This window comes from Zonotrichia albicollis, chromosome 1 (genome assembly GCF_047830755.1).
Source record: "Zonotrichia albicollis isolate bZonAlb1 chromosome 1, bZonAlb1.hap1, whole genome shotgun sequence".
In the NCBI taxonomy this organism is placed as follows: domain Eukaryota; kingdom Metazoa; phylum Chordata; class Aves; order Passeriformes; family Passerellidae; genus Zonotrichia; species Zonotrichia albicollis.
In genome coordinates this window covers 135140109-135157879 of record NC_133819.1, presented here as the reverse complement: position 1 = coordinate 135157879, position 17771 = coordinate 135140109, and the positions used below count along the sequence as shown (strand labels likewise).

The window sequence follows — 17771 nt, the reverse complement described above, 5'->3', positions numbered from 1 at the left end:
TTTCAGTGATCAGTCAGCTCCAAAATAACTCTCAAGCTCAAATCAATGCTTAACAGCTTTTTTTGTGAGGATTTCAAAGGCTGAAAGTGTTTTGTGCCCCCAAACTCTTTCTTGATCAGGTACCATGAGACCAACTTTGTCAGGTCAAATGTAGATCATAAAAATCACCAGTCAGGTTGTGTCTTTAGCACATGATTTTGCTATCACATGCCCAGTTTTCAACAAGAACAGAGGTGAAGGCTTTCTTTTGGAGTCCTATTGCAGGAACTGGCAGTAGCAACCAGATTCTTTACTCTTTTTCTTTCTATGGGAAAAGACAGAAAAGATTTCATACACTTAAAGCTGCCAACTAGGCTGCACTGAGTTCCACCAGTGCCTGGTCCATCCTGCAGCAATTACAGCAAATTGCCTCTGTGGGACCTTCTTCTCCTCTGAACTGCTCTTCTGACTTATAAACTTCAAACTCCCTCCCAGGGACCTGCAGGGAAAGCTATGCCACAACTCAGTCTGACAGACTGCTCAAGCCTGCACATACAGCTGAGAATTATTAAGCATCCCAGCATGCTGACCTATTCTTGGAAGTATGACTGTCATCTAAATAAGGACCCATTTAGGATTTAAAAAAAAGCAAAACCAGCATTCCTATACCTCCTTGACTTGACTTTTCAGAACTCTTAAAACCATAGTCACCTGAGCTACTGTAGTCTCAATAGCAGAAATTAGGTAATAGTTCAGTCACCTGCCTCTGCTGTTCAGTATTTCATGTCCATGTAGTTAAAGGTCTACAGGACCAACTCCAACTCAAATGTTGCACCCTGATGTGTAGACCTGCTTGCATTGCCTGCTCTATCAATGGGAAGCTAGATGGTGCCTAAATGTGTACCAGGAAACTAGGGGATGCACTTGGCTGGTAACAAGCCTTCCCCGGATGCTAGTTAGGCTCTAAAGGAAGAATTCAAGCATCAGATAATGCCAGGCTGCAGACAGCTTAGGCACTGAGAACTTGCTGCTTTCTTCCTGCGCTTCTTCCTCTGGATACAACTGCAATGCTTACATGTTTAATTAAACTGCTGTGCAGTTTTCCATCTATGAAAATCCTACCGTCTCTGGTGGGTGGGATGCTCTGCTCTGAGAAGCTCTGCTTGTGCCTGAGCCACCCAGAGACACATCATGACTCGAATTCAGTGTTGTAGCACAAGCACAGGTGCTTTTCTGCACTACTTGCCCCTGAGCTTCTTCGACTGGCGAGTCCCGGCACAGCCTGCACATGCCCCAGCCTTCGCTGTGGGACCTGGTTGTGCTGCCAAGGCATCTCATGGGTTGCCAGCACTGAAGGCTGAATGATACAGACTACAAACCCAAGCACGTGCCTCCATGGGAAATGCCTCCTACTGAAAACACACTACTATGCAGCTTTGAACGTGACCCAGGCAGATGAGCCAACTGCACCTCTGAAAGCAGCCCTACAGAAGGTTCCTCAAGGTGTCTTCACCTGTGTCACAGAGCGGAATCACACATGTACCTCTGTCCTGCCCCAGTCCTGTTGTTTCATATAAACTTCTGTACCCAATAAATGAGGGCAGCACATTGGTTACTGACAAGGCTTACATTTGGCAGAGATAAAATGAAAAGGGTAAAACATATTTTCTTCCTATATTCTTATTAATGTCCCATGCTTAGAGAGACATTTTGAGAAGCTTTAGCTCAAGTTTAATTAAAGATCAAGTTTAATTTTTCTTCATTCTAAAATCATCATTCTCATAGAGTTTTTAAAATTTTCCCTAGATAAAAGAATCTTAACTTTTGCATAAGAGCAACCACTGAAAATGTCGAAGCTCATTGTCGAGAGCAGAAGTATTTGTGTATCAATATTATAAACAACTACAACTCTTTGTTAATCTTGTCTCTTTACTAAGTAGGAAGTGTGAAAATATATCTCAGGGAATCTGTATTGTGCAGACTTTTTCAGGTACCATTGTAATTTTCTGTGTTACGTTTAAGAACAAATAACCTCCAATAATAATTTTTTATCTGTCTGTTATTTTTAGTTTCATAATAATGCTTAGAGTCTGCAAGCCTAAACCCACTGCGATAGAAGCTGTTCAAAGACACAGAGAAATACCCTGATCGCTTAAAAGACAAAAAAGATAAAAATAAAAATTCAGACTTAATACAGGTTATGCAAATTCCCATAACTTCTCACTCACAGTGTAAGAACTGGAATATGGTCAAGGGACTGTGTTGCTATACCATGTTTCTTCCTCATGGCAAGTATATGGAATAAAAATAGCAGGAAAATAGCTTATTTTACATTTTCCCAGATTCATTACATTGGGAGAGGCATAGTAAGCTAACACAAGACCTGGCTTATTTTTCTTTTTTAAAGCTGTAATATTATTATATTTAATTATTATTGAAGTATAATAATATTACAGTTTTTTAAAACTGTAGTATTATTTTTAAAACTGTAATACAGAGAGGTGCAGAGGAGCAGCATATACAATGCACACAAAATTCTGTCAAGATTTCCATTCACAAAGCTATCCTGTGCTGCAGGATCAAGTCTATGACAAGATAAAATTTCATACTGTGCATAGTCTGAGAAATGTAATTACATTTCTGTGTATAGCCTGAGATGCAGGATATAATAATCCTGTACCAGTTATAAAAATAAATAACTATAGATTTGAATATGTGGTTTCAGGCAAGGTAATGCGATGTAAACCAAAATAATAACTGTGATACAGCATCCAGAACAGTATTTCAGAGCATATTTTGAAAGATAGGCAAGGCTTTTGAAAGTACTTCTCAGTTCTGTCCTTTGTACCATGCTACAACCTAGTGAAGGCTTCCAACTCCAGATGGGGTTGGGACATGGCATTGATATGCACAACAATGTGATAATCTCTGGAACTGTTAGTATGCTGAAATGTTTAACTTTCTTTTCTTTTCTTTTCTTTATTTTCTTTTAATGTACATGTCTGTAGTTTATTCACATGAAAGACTGTACAAGCACCATGAAAATGGGAACGTCGTACAATTCCATATATATTTTTACTTGGAAAAGGGCTTTTTTCTCTGCAGAAATTAGACAGCAGATCTACAGAGCACAGGAATTAATTATGAAGCTCCTATCTGCGGAAGAATTTTACCTTTAGTCCCATCAACACTGCTCATCCCGTTGCAGTTGTGTGATAAGTCACCCTCCCACTGGCGACACACAGACAAGGAACATTGTGTTATTCAGGGATCACTTGGGAGGCTCACAGCACCTAATGTTGCAGAAAGTGATTGTTCCTCCAACTCACTCCTTCCCACCTGCAGGGCTGTGGAGACAGGAGAGCAGCACACCAGAGCTGTGAGAAGGGTCAGGCTGGCTGCACTGACAGCCTCTCCTGTCGACACCCTCTGTTCCCAAAAGCAACGGGAGCATTTGGCCAGTGACTAGACAAGTCTATTTTTAGTAACTTTTTATGCCATATATTCTATTCCTGTCACTACAGAGTACTCATGCAAATGTATGTAGGGCTGCTGCTGTTACAAAGCTGCAATTTCCTGGACTGCATTAATTTTACTGCAGTAGATTATGACAGAAATTATAATGGTAAAGAAGTCTTCATTTACACAAAGAGAGGCGTCTTCTCTTATTTGTAACTGGAATTGAAGTTCTTGTAAAGCTTATTCATGTTATCATCTTTTCCTGATTGCACATCTGTCATTTCTTTTACAGCATTGGTGCTATTTCCAGTTAACCTTATTTTTAGAATAATGGAAGAATTTTCAGTCTCAATTAAGAAACAGTTCACACTGCTTCTTAAATATAATCCCTATTGGCAGAAAAATTGTTTATGGGTTTTAAATTCCTTTACATTCCAGCTCCATCTCTATGTATTACCATAACTGTTAAGCACTTTCTTGGTTGTCTTTAAGACACCAGCTGCTTTCAAAGATCTTTATTTAATATATTAATCTCCTCTTAATCACATTACATATACTCAAGATTCTTGCCTTTGTTATTTGTCAGAGATTGCTACCCAATAAGTATTATATTATTATTAAATATCTATATCATATCTAAATGTGTAGATCTCTTTCTTCTGTAAAATCATTCCATTTGTTTATTAATGTCAGTCAAATGATATTTGAATAAACTTTTAATTACTTTCTTTTTACTTTATTTTCTATTATTGAATGAATTAATATTACGGAGAAAATTAGGTAGTTTTAAATTTGTTTGACAATTCTAAATGTTGGTATCATATACATTTTTAATTTGATCTCTGATTTTTAGTTCTGAGGGGCAGTTTGAGGGGAATGAGGAAAATATTGTCCTACACTTTTGAGGGGGTTTTTTCAGTTTCCAGTGGACTTACTTTTTAGCCAGAAGCTTCTCTGAGTCTTGGCCATGAAACCAAACAATATCCGGCTCAGTCCATACCTGGATAAGATACATTGAAGAAAAGCAGGTAAAGATCTGAAGTAACTTGTGGTGCTTCACTAGACAGCAGCTTTTGCTTTGGGGAAGAACAGAGCTGCTGTACCTTCCTGGCACCTGGTGGACATGAAGTATAAAGAAGGAAGCTCCAAATTCAAGTGAAGGTTACAGCAGCTTTTGATCACGAGCTATCCCATGACACATATCACAAGAATAGCAGAATCTTGGTCAAACTCCAGTTCGGATAATTAAGCATCTGACTTGAATTCCCTTTGCCATTTCAGTCTCAATGAGCAGCCTTCTTCAGTTTCAACTGGAACTCATTTCATGCAACATGTTCATTAAAGTGTTGCTCCATTTCAGGAGTAGATGAAGTGATAAACATACAGTTCATGATTTTTCCAGAATAATAAGAAAGAATAGCAAGGCCTGCCACTCTAGCTATTTTATGTGAGCACCAATCTCTACTTCAGCTAAGTAGCATCCTTGATGACAATGCTTAGTAGGTTTACGGCGACACTGTAAGTGGTGTAAATGCAAAGACTGTTCCACACAGGTATGGATGGTGTGGATTGAAGTGGCACAGTGCTTCTTTTTAAATGTAGCTGCATTTGTTAGCATAGTACATAGAGTGTTTGGAGGAGAGACACAAGGATGGTGAGGGGCAAGAGGAAAAGCTGCATAAGAAGTAGCTGAGGTCCCTTGGTCTGTTCAGCCTGGAGAAGAGGAGACTGAGGGGAGACCTCATTGCAGTCTGCAACTTCCTCATGAGGGGAAGAGGAGGGCAGGCACTGATCTCTTCTCTGGGGTACCCAGTGACAGGAGCCAAGGGAACAGCATCAACATGTCTCATGGAACATTTAGATTACATATTAGGAAAAAGTTCTTCACCCAGAGGGTGGTTGGTCACTGGAACAGGCTCCCCATGGAAGTGGTCATAGCACCAAGCCTGATGCAGTTCAAGGAGCATTTAGACACTGCTCTCAGGCACATGGTGTGACTCTTGGTGCTGTCCTGTTCAGGTCCAGGAGCTGGACTTCAGTGATTCTTGTGGATCTCTTCTAACTCAGCATATTCTGTGATTCTATGATTCTATTAAATGTGATCCAGAGCAGCCATGCTGAACTGAGATCTTTGAATCACCAGCACTTTGGAAGAAAACATTTGAGATCAGACTGAGGGAGGGACAAGGCTGGTGATGGCCTGTCTCCAAGGCAAGCTTTTCTACTGGGAGCTGCCAAGACAGATGCTGCTTTAGAAAGAATGTGCAGATGTCAGAAGTCTGAATAAAATTGTTAAAGTTCATTGAGCTCATCTCTGTTATGGCTTGGAGTTTGGCAAGGCTTCTGTGAGTAAGAAAAGCTCCACATAACCAGAAGGGAAAGAAAAGAATTTGAGGCAGAATGAGATTACTCTCAATACCTAGAAATTAAACTGTTTGCATGTTTGCATCTAAATACTGGCTGTACCTGCAGAATCTCTTCAATGGATGCTTTTCATAAAGAAATAATTTAGTTTTATAGATATGGAGTGTTATTGTGTGCCTCTCAGCATGGAATGCAAGGGTGGCAACAGCTAGTCTAATCACAGCCACCAATAAAGAAGAATGTGTAATTAACCACAAAACATTGTAGCAATAAGAAACCAGACAAATTAGAGGGTTGGAGGGTATTCAGCTAGTGGAAAGCTGATTTTTTTGCTATAAGAATAGAAATAACAGAACTATCTTTTTTTTTTTTTTTGCCTGTATCTTGACTTTAACTAGATTTTATTAGTACATAGATTGTAAAGGGAAAAGCAGAAACAAATTGTATTCTCCCATTGATGGAAAAGATGTGAGAATCATACCAGTAGTTATTGTGAGCTGCAGAAGAGTATTACAGCTTCTTGATACAAAGCCCAATATCCTTCTGGGAAAGGTTAAAACCATGATTTTTGATTAGAGCCATGATTTTCTTATCCTTATCAACTGATCAATCTTAAGACTGTCAGGAAAACATGCAGGTCCTGTAACAAGGAGAAAGAATGCAAAATAGTGCAATTAACATAGGAAATTAATAGAAAAAATGCCTTTACCAGTACTACAAACAAGTTTCAAGACCCATGGAGTTGAAAAAGGCGCAATGAAATTAGTGTATTTTCTGTCATTGCAGTATCTTTGTAAGTAGATCTCCTAACGAAGAGCAAATGACTATGGATTCTGCACACTGTTTGCACATAATGCTTGAAATGGGATTTCTGTGATCTTTTTATTTGGGAAAAAGAAATGAGACTTAGTTGCTCCACTGTATCTCTGCAAATTCTATTTTGATGTGCAACAGCTTTGTGAGCCAGTGACAAATTATTTTTTCTGATTTTGCTATCAGATTACTCACTTTTTGCTCTCTCCTTGTAGAGCTGGAAGACCTTTCACCATGCTCATAATTCAATGTGCCTATAGCAGTTTGGATAGATTCCACTTCCCTTGTTTCCTGCAGGCAGCTGTTACAATTCCAGCTCTGCCTTCCTTCCACAGCCCCTCCCAGATGACCTGCTGTGCCATTTGAGGTCCCTAGTATAGATCCCAAAAAACCCCAATAGCTTCTGTAAGAAATGCATCACTTCTATGTACTTTGATATGACCTTGTCATTTAACAGCAACCTAAATCTCTGGGCACATTACTGTAACAAATGAAAAAGCAAGAATTAATACAATTCTCCAACATATTTTTGAGGAATATATATTGGAAATTGAAGAGTTGGGAGTAGAAAGGCACTGGTTTAGGATTTCCAAGGAAATGGAAAATTCAGTTCTGCCACATAGTCAAGCTCTAAAGGCAGCTTTCTTTCCCCCTGAAAAAAAGAAAAAAAAACCAAAACCGAACAACAACAAAAAAAATTGACTCAGAAGGAAAACACCATTTGTTTCTTTAAGCATCACTTGCTGATAAGTATGGAAAATTATTTTTGTGAACTGCTTAATAAGGTGAATGGAAATACACATCAGCTTTGGGGTTTTGTTGCTTTGGATTTGAAGAAACTGTTGGATTTTCTCTTTTCTTCTAGATGATATACTGCAAAGGTATAGAAAGCCCTGGTTGGTTGCTTATTAATAGGTTCTATCAATCTGGAGATAAAAAGGCATGAAGCATTTTGGGGAAAGGATGGAATGATGGCTGATGTTAAGTACCAACGCTGGTTTGAAATGTCAGAAGTAGTGCTTTTGTACCTACAGCCTGTAATCATAATGTACAGCTTATTCTTTCTTCATTTACCAAGGGCTGTATCTGTTACATCTGTTCTGCACCTTTTCAAATAATTTAGCTTTGTCATTTCAAATCCATTGTGTCTTACTCCATCTCATCCTTCTTCATAATTCATTTGTAGATCACTCCATGTGAGGAAAGTCTGTTGTCAAACTCAACTACTTAATCTGCTCTGTGTTTGTAAGGCTTGGAGCTGGTGTGATAATTTTCTCTGGAGTGTATGCAGCAATGTCTCTGTCAATCAGAATATTTGTGGGACCCACTCACTTTGGGATTGCACTGCAGAATTTTGGAGCTTGTCCACCTGTTTTGTTAACAACTTTTAACCATTTCATTGCCCCCGTACTCAAACTGACAACTCCAGGTCCTTACCCTGGTCAACCTATTGCTTTGTCCTCCTCTCTGGTTTCCCACTCAGCTTACCCCAGATCTCTCTTGAAGCCTTGTTTCTTGCCAGAGGTATCTCCTAACTTCACCTATCTCTGATAGGGATCAATGATTCTTTGCCTCCTTCTCTGACTTCTCCTAGTTCCATTGCTCATCCTCCAATTTTAGAATTCATAGGATCATAGATTAGTTTGGGTTGGAAAGGACCTTTAACAGTCATTTAGTCCAACCCCCTGCAATGAGCAGGGACATGGTCCACTCAAACAGGTTGCTCAGGGCCTTGTCCAACCTGACCTTGAACCATCCTTCCAGGGATGGGCCATCTACCACCTCTCTGGCCAACTTGTTTCAGTGTTTTGCCACCCTCAGATTTCTCTCCCTTTGTCAAACACTCTTTCTCCAATTACCTCTACAAATTCCTCTGGGTCCAGACATTCCTTCCTCTTGTCAAAGCCATGGTATCTCTCACCAGCAATCACCTCTACAGTTCATTTCAGAACTCTCAATCAGTTTTCCCTTTCCTTTCCCTGTGCCAGGTCACCAGTCTCCTTTTCTGATTCTTCTGCTTGTCTTTTCCTTGTCCTCAGGGCACTCGGGCAGATTCCTTTCTTCCCCTGCCCCAGGGTATCTGGAGATGAGAGCCCTAGAGGTGGGGTCCAGTACCAGCCCTATAGACAGTACTGGCAGTCCAGGGTTGGGATTAGAGGATAGGCCTGGGTTGGTACTTCATCCCTGGCCAGAAGGTTATCTGACACAGACAAATACTTTTGGTTGAGCTGTGACAGCAATTATGTATCCTAGAAATTATGATGAGACTTCTGTATGCTGAAAAATTATACAAAGGTATAACTGTATTTTATTGCCATAAGAATTTATAGTGCACAAATCACAGTGCAAATACTTAGTCATATATTTGTCTTGAAGACTATGTACAAGTAAAATGCTGTTTTAGCTGGACTGCTTACTATTGAATACTACTTTGAGAGTCTCAGAGATAGCACTAACTGACCCATTACTCATTTTAGCAGTTTAAGGAGTACCTAGGGTTCCTCTTGTCTTTTCTTTCATTATCGAGAGATATGGGAAGATTATCTGGCAAAAAAAAAAAAAAGTCTGCTTAACATGTGACACTCTCTTTCCTTGTTTTACAACAATAAGATGAGGTATAGTTGGCAATTCCACAGTGTAGAAAGTAAGTAAACAGCATGGTGAAAATAAAAAAGTATAGTGAAAATGACAGCAGCTTCAAGGGGTTATGAATTATTGGCCTGAATTATTGGCCAAGATTCTACACCAGCAAAATGTGATGATATCCAGTGCTAACCCTGTGAAACCCAACTGAAAGTGTCTGCTGAATGCATTAAGGAATGGTACTTACATACTGAAAATCCCAAATGTCCAATTTTAAATATTTTTTCCTCATGAAAAGCAGTGTGAAGAGCTGCAGCTGAGCTTTTTCTCCTTGCTTATTGTTTCTGAGCATCTAGAATGCATTCAAGTCACCTCTTGTCAAGCAAAGATCACATTTCAGTCATATAGCCAAGAAAACTGCTTAAAAATCCAGACTCATGGGTTTTTATGAAATGTCACCATTCTACCTTGCTAAAATTTAAAAAAGCAAAACACTGCAAATTTCACAGTACATCTGCTGAGGCTGGCAAAAAGGTGCTAGCACTAACAGACACATTTCTCAAAAGCAATCTTCACAAAAACCAAGGACATCTCCAGGTAACAGCCTGGAGAAAAACAAGTTTTTCTGTACCCCAGCACTAGTAAGACAACTCTGAGTGAGTGACACTGAATCTATTTGCATTAACAGAAACCTAAGTTTTCTTACAACTTCTGATTTTACAAATAGAAAAGATAAATACATTGGTCTTTGTAAGCTCAAAAATATCAAATCCAGAAATAAGCCCCACTATTTTATTTAACTGATAAATGACTCATAACAGATTTTGTTAAGTGATTTTCTATACATTAGGTCCTGACTCTTGTCAGATTTGTGTTGAAAAATTACTAGAAAAGTTTAACAGATGAGGGATCTCAGCTGCAGATGTCTTGCTGTGAAAACCTGATAGCACTGTTTCCAGCAAAAATAAACAAACAATAGGAAAATCTCACCTAGTTCATTTACTGATCTAAGTGAACTTTCAGAAAGTACATATACCATGCTGGGAGATTTTAGGAGTCTAACAGCACTTGCCATATTGAGCTTTATGTTCTGTGGAGGCTTCATTGCAAGGTCATGTATAGTTCTTCTTCATTTAGACTAATTGCAAAACCTTACTGCCAGCCAATTTTAGGGCATAAAGAAAAGGAGAATTTAACTATTTTTCCTTCAGTATCTGGGCTCAGGTGACCCAGATTCACTGATTATTTAGCACATAAATCAGAAAACTCTCAACAAAACCTTAGCAAAACAACAGAGCCATTTTAACAGTTTGATGTATAGCTGTAACCAGCCTATAATTCACTTTAATGCTCTGCAAGAAACATATTGTAGATAATAGGGGGGAATGAGATACACACTGATGCAAAAGCAGTAAGATAGCTTCTTTGCTTGACCAATGTTTTATATATATGTTAGCTTATATCATTAAGCTGAGTAAGATTTGGGTAGTCTTTACTACTGTCATGAAAACTGTCTGCCAACAGCTTATTGGCTTTGCAATTGAAGAAATAAAATCAAGATTTTTGGAGAGTAACAGAAGTAGTGGGGGTCCCACCCCAGCTCACTTATGAATGAACAACCAACCTTCCTGAAGTTCAGATGTTACTAAATACTGTGACAGCACTGGGAGAACGATACTAGAAAGGATGTCAAAGTGCAGTACTTTAAATAGCCATGCATGCTTTCCTCCCCAGAAAACAAATATGAAAGAGAGTGAACACAGCAGCTGGTTAATTCACTGTGCAAATCAGCTGATATCACAGGTGTGGAGTTATTGACTTCAGTGACTAACTTGACAATATTCAGTTGCATTGCAAAAGCACCCCTTAATTCTGAAAGTTTCAATTTTGTCAGTGTGTAAGACAGACAGTGCTTGGCACAGAGCCTCTTAAGCTATCATTGATTTCAATGGGAGGTTCAAATTCCTACAGAATGGATTAATGAAGTCATAAATTTTAATACCAAAAAGGGCCATTATGGCAATCCACTCAGACTGCTTTGAATTCAGAAAGTCAGTAAATGCTACTTGCATGAAGACTGTGACTCAGATCTGAGCTAACACATATCCATAGGAAGTATTGCAGTCTTGATTTAAAGACCTCTGTGACAGCAAACCTATCGGATCCTAGATAAAGTGCTTCACAGTTGGCTACCTCAGATTTCAGTTGTCTTTTTTTTTTTTTTCCTCCTTTCAGCTTCTAACCATTATGTTTCATTATGACTTTATCTGTTAAGCCACCCTTTCTACTCAGGAGCTAGATAAACTGAGCTTATATGCAGGAAGGCTCAAGCTAGGTGCTGTAAGACTATCAGAGAGGAAAGCCAGAAAATGTGGAGGGGAAAATGCTGATGAGGTGGCAGATCAAGAGACCCTGAGGAACGAGGAACCCTGGTGCAAGCAGGCAAGGAGCAGGCAGGAACAGGGAAGGCCCCTGGAGCAGGGGCAGGGACAGGCATAGAGAGAAGGCAGCACACAGGCTGCCCTGACAGTCTCACAGAGACATCTTGACTGCAGGTCCCTGTGATGGCATTTTCCCCAAATTCAGATGTATTTTCCTTTTATAAGATGATTTCTGATCAGCCAGCTGCCTTTGGTCTCCACCCCACAGGCCATACTCACACTTGGCGATACCGGAGAGTGTCATTTTCTCAGGCCTCAGCAAATGCCTCCTGCTGCTGCTTGGCTGATCCTCTCTAGCTCAGCTGCTGCTTCCTTTGATGGGCTCAAAGCATTACTGACTTGTGATGTGGTTTTTCTTCAAGCAGTAATTTGGTATCAGTTAGTTTATAATGCTGGCTCCTCTGTTTTCAGTATTTCCAAGGCCTTTGCTGTTATCCCACATGAAACTGCAGATCATAACAGCCGTCTTGGCACAAAGCTCCAGTTCCCAGGACAGGCTCTCACCACAGGCTGATAACAAGCACTGCAGGCCAGAACTGGGGCATTGAGCCTGTGGCCTGCTGCTAGCGATGGAAGTGCTCTTCTTAATAGCTTTCATTTATTTCAGGTTTCATGGCAGCAGAGGAAACTCATCATTAGCTGGCTGTGCAGCGTGACCTGCCCAGCATTCGTGGTACTGCTGTTCTCAAACATCTCAACATCCCTCATACTTAGTGTGCACTAAAATCTCCACTCCTGTGTCAATTTGAATTCAGTTATATTAAGTGTTGTTCAAATGAGACTAGCTTTAATCAACTCAGCACTGTCCATTTGGTGACTTGAGATATTTATTTGGTTGTTGGTATTTATTCTATACTCTTTTGTGTTACTCCTAAAGACATAACAGAAGCCTGGGCTAAAACCAGTGGTCACTGCAGAGACTTCACTGGATCCCTGTAGTGACTACCATTAGACTGGGGATAGTTCTGCTAGAGGGAAGGAACCTCAGCTACCTTTTTTTTCTGAAAGACTAAAGGCTGTAGTCTCCTAAAACACAGTAGAGCTCAGCCTGCTTGGAAGGCAGGCAGAGTGTGTCATATGTCTGAACATCTAATTATAGTGTCTTGTATGGTAAAATTAGGATTTTTTTTTAAACTTTGCTGTAATTTCTAACATTCTGAAAAAAAACCTGGAAATGTAGAAGGATATATGTTAAAGAAACTCTCCCATCTGACCATTCTGATGGCAATCTGGGAGTCCCACTTGCACTACTCCAAATTTTAATGCTGGGACAGGAGCCCCTTTGCAGCAAGTAAATCCAGTGATGTAACATGTTTGACTCCACACTCAGACCTAAGCTCTCCACATCAGCTTGACCCCAGGTTTCCCATAGCAGAGGCCCAGAAGTCCTGTACCTTTTAAGTAATTTAATTGTGATGCAGCAACTTAGGGGAAGTTGCCTCTGGGGAAGAAACCCCAATGAAAAGATGACTGGGTTTTTATACCCTCACAGTCTGTGCACTTGTGCTTCAAGCACCTCTTGATCCAAAGGTGGTTTGGGTCTGGGGTCTTCCTGTTGTTCAGTGGGTCCTGCAGAGTGTCTGTGTGACTGACCATCCCTGCCTGGCTGGTGTGGCAGGTCCCTGTGGCCTTTGCAGGCAGAAGGTCAGTGCTCCTTCATGGCTCCTTGCTTGTGGCTCCAGCCATGCAGGGCACACTGAGCACATCACACACCAAGCAATCTGAACTGCGTGTATTGCTCAACAGTCCTCCTGCTCATGTACTGAAAGGAAAAAGAAAAAACTCTCGAGGCATTTAAGCACTGCCTTTGCATACAGGATTATTGAGAGTAACAAACACAACAAAATTAAAGCTACCAAGATTACCATAGGGCAGAATACAAATTCATAAATTCTTGTGCATAAATACTCAAATGATTACAAATACAAAATCACCAAGGATTCTGAGAAATCTTTTACTTATCAACTGATTGATCACTTACTCTTCATTTGATGTGAGAATCGTGTATCCAGTTTTCCTTACCTAAAACTTAAACAGCAAAACTTGAAACAGCAAAATAAGGACATAGTAGGAAACTATATGGCCTTCTCATTTTGGTGCTAACTTGGATTTTCTAAAGAATACCTTAATTAAAACTTCATCTCCAGGCTATATATTATGTACCTGTACTTCAGATGGCATGTGCTGATACAATTGAGCAGCACAATTTTCTTTTCTGCTCTTACATGCTCTTTTGCATCTACAAAATATACTGTGTTAACAGTACAGTTTGAAGGCAAACAAAGGTTGACTTCCTTCGTCTATTGGGATGCTGAAAAAAACAGCTGTTAAATTATTTACAATAAAATAGCCATTTTAAACTGGTATTTTTGCAAAAGCATAGTCAAGGGGCCTGGCATCACTGGGTGAGGGGTCACTGCATGTTGGTTAATCACCCACAAATCCTGCACAAGTACTCAGGGTCTCCATCTAACCTATTCTGGTTTACAGGCAATATAGGAATGTTATATGCAGACACACATGCTTTAAAATTCCTTTGTCCAAGTATTGGTCTGTCTGGTTTTGGATACTTTTCCCAGCTTCCAGAGGAATAGGATACTGTCTCACAGAGGGTGGCATGTCTGCCTTAGTTTTAATGCACATGGCTGGTTCCCCACCTGTAGGGATCTTACTCCAGAATCCTGATAATACAGCTTTCAATATTTCTAGTATCTTCTGCTCATTTTTGAAACTCTCAGTAATCACACCCAGTGCCACTATTGAATCCATTCCCTCTGGTGACACATGCAATTCTGCATCTAAGGCCTGTAGAAGGTCAGCAAGCACACAGAGGAATCTTCTACTAATACAACCTTACGTCCTATCATTGCTAACACAGGTTTACTTAAATTTTTCCCTGCCCAGTGGCTCCATGTATGCATACTTTGTCTGTTAAACTTTGTCTGACCCTCTTGGGGCAAAGTTTAAGAGGGATAATGTGGCTCCTGTATCTATAAGAAATTTAACAATGACACCCAATCCCCACATACTATTACTATATGTCCCTGTTGTTCTGGGTGTTCTCCACAAATTTTATATTTCTAATTGTATGGCTCCCTCAAATTCAGTAGAATTGCTGGCCTCTAGTCATTGTGACAATCTATCCTTGCATAATTACTCCCCCACTTGGTTGGAAAGGCCATTCTCTTTGCCTATGTTCTAAATTGCTACAATAGTAATGCTTCATTTCCACATTCCTTTTCTGTCTTTCTGCTTTCTGGTTTAGGTCTACTAATTGTATTTGGTCTTCCTCTCTTCCATTTTCTCCCCTGGAGATTTCCTGTCATGGCAACAGCCATTAGATTTTCCACTTTCTCCAATTTCCCTTTTCTCCTCTACTTGCTTTGCCCTCTGTTTTTTCTTTCTCCCATCACACATGAATACTGCAACATGTGAATTTTCTGTAGTGTTACTCCCTGCCACCCTGGCATATGCTCCTTAAATTACTTTTGGCTGTCTGGTGCTGCCTGACCTACAAAGACACTAATTGCATGTGTACCATTAAAGTTTCGTGAAGCCATTGCCCCATATTCTAGCAAAACCTGTTGGAAGCAGCCCCAAAAATCTCTAGGATTGTCGTCCATTCTCTGTCTGCATACCATTATTTTGGTCCAGTTAACCTTTCATTCTCCATGATCATATTGCTTCAACCAGGTTCTTGTCTGATATGCAGGCCTATCCTCTGCGGTATTATCATTCCAGTTTGGGTCATTCACTGGCCAGGGGCTCCTGTTTCCTTCTTTTTGCAGTGCCAGTTCTGCTTTGCTATTATTACGTTTTCCCTTTCACCTGGCCAGAACAGTTCTTTCAAAAGCACCTGCATGCCCTCCCAGCTTGGGTCATGTCCAGTACATATATTACAGCTGACCACATTTCTTGCTACCCTCCCTCAGCCTTGGCATCTCACTTCCCTATAAAACCAAATCGCTCAGACTCCACGGGTGTTTGATAAACGCGGAGTAGCCCCACAGGAGAAAAGTGAGATGGTGTTGAAGGAGTATTTAAGGGACAGGACGGTGCCGAGGCAGAAAGAGCGGCGGCATTCCTGCTTTGGAGCTGAGCCCCGCGATCAGCAGGGCGGTGCCGATGCAGGCAGAGCGCCAGGGTTCCTGCTTTGAGGCTCCGCCAGTGTCACCGCCGGTTCGGCTTCCCTCTGCTGGCTCCTCATCCGTGCACTGCTGCTCCAAACACAACAATAATCCATGTGATCTGGGAATCCATTTTCCAGACACTGCCGCAGGAAAGTTAATTTGTGTAGATCACGAAGTGCCTTACGATGGCCATTGTTCTGCCGAACTTACTACTACAGGTTACAGCCGGCCAATGCTCCTGGCACAGGGTCACTGCCTGCTCTTGGAATAACAGCAATGCCAGACGCGCTGTTAACCTGAGAGTGATTTAATCGAGGAGCACCTGGGGGCCTCTGGGGAAGGACCCTCCCAAAAGAGATCACTGGAGTTTTATTCCCTCTCAGTCTGTGCACCCGCATTTCTCACAGCTCTTGGTCCAGCGGTGTGAAGTCCAGTTTTGGTCTGGGCTCTCCTCAGTGTTCAACCGGTCCCTCGGAGCCTTGCGGTGACAGGCCACCCCCTGGCTGGTGCTGCCGCTCCCCAAAGCGCCCTTGCCCATTCACAGCTCGTTGTCTGGATCCCCAGCCACTTTCCCCAGCCAAGGCACACCGAGATTATCTGCAAGGGGGGGTTTTCAAACAGTATAAATCAGTATCCTATTTTTAAATAGACAGTATATTCAAAAATATGTACTAAATGTATATATAGATACATATGTAGACACATATAGGCCATATACAAACTGATTCAGAGCACATTTATGTTAGTTAAACTAAATCCAACAAGGATTTGTCCCTATTTTGGATTAGCAGAATATTTACAAGGCTGCCCTAGTACTTTCCAGTGCTACACTGTTTTCCTAGCTAAAAGCTTCCCCCCTTTCCCTTTTCCTAGCAGATCTGTGACACCTTTTATTCTATCAAGATGTGAATAGCAGGTGGAAATAAAAGAATATTATACTTTCAGATAGGGACATATGAATCTGAAAATCCTTTACATTTCAACCTAATTCTAAAAGGGATCTAAAAAATAAGCAGTTCTATATAGCAAGAGAGATTGATATATCATGTTATGATTCTGCTTTAGACTTGTGTCCTTTCTTTACACTTGACACTGTACTTCATAGAATCTCAGGACTGTCTTGTTTGGGAAAGATGTGTACGATGTCCAACTCTTAACACAGCCCTGCCAAGTCCAGCACCAAATCATATCTCTAAGAAACATATTTACTGTTTTTAAAATATCTCTAGGGAGGTATTCTTGTAGACTTTCTGTTCGTAAAAATGTAAAAGGAGTAATGTAACAGCAGTGACATTAAGAGTCAAGGACAGATGCAGTTCCATTACCAGTTTTGGATCAGTTTGAGTAATTTTAAGCACCATTAAAATATTAACTTTTATAGGCTATATTTTGTCAATATCAACCGAATGTTCCAGTGTTGGTGCCTGCACCGGACACAAAAGCATCTCACTACACAACAATTTGTAGTTCTCAATTTGAGGCGCTGATTTGACCCCAAACACAAAGTCTGGCTTTTTACTGTAACAAAAATGTTTCACTTTCTGAGGAGTAATTCACAATGATGAGGACACACAAGCACCGCAACTTGAAAATCGTGAGCCTTTCTAGTGTTTTTGAGCTTCATGAGAAAAACTAGCACACGCAGCACACCGTGTACTTTGCACAGAAACGAACAGGTTAAATAATTTTTTTTCCTTAATGTGATAAACTACGTACAACCCCTAATTGATTTCCTTCGCTCCTCCCTGTAAAACAGGACCTACCTCTAGGTTGAACTAAACCTACGGCTTTTTCCTAGCGCAAGGGAGTCCTTTACGGGGACATCGCGGCAGCAGCGAGTATGCCGCAGAGATCAGCGGACAGAAACGCTCACAGCCCCTGAGCAAACCAAGGGCCACCTTTCCCTTCCAGGAGCCGAACCTAGGACGCCGAACCTAGCAGCCCCAGCACCCCGAGCCCCGGCGCGGAGGGCGGGCCGTTCCAGCCCCTCACGCCGCGGCGG

At 40.9% G+C, this 17771-nt stretch overlaps 1 long non-coding RNA gene across 1 annotated transcript; it reads right to left on the bottom strand.

Annotated features, from left to right (window-relative positions):
• Window positions 1-2986: 2986 nt before the first annotated feature.
• Window positions 2987-17767, bottom strand: LOC113460348 (uncharacterized). The gene is made up of 5 exons (XR_003382187.2): window positions 17533-17767; window positions 11859-16366; window positions 6284-6442; window positions 4374-4438; window positions 2987-3326 (listed from the first exon to the last, which is right to left on the bottom strand). It is a non-coding gene; the product is annotated as an uncharacterized LOC113460348 (long non-coding RNA).
• Window positions 17768-17771: the final 4 nt, after the last annotated feature.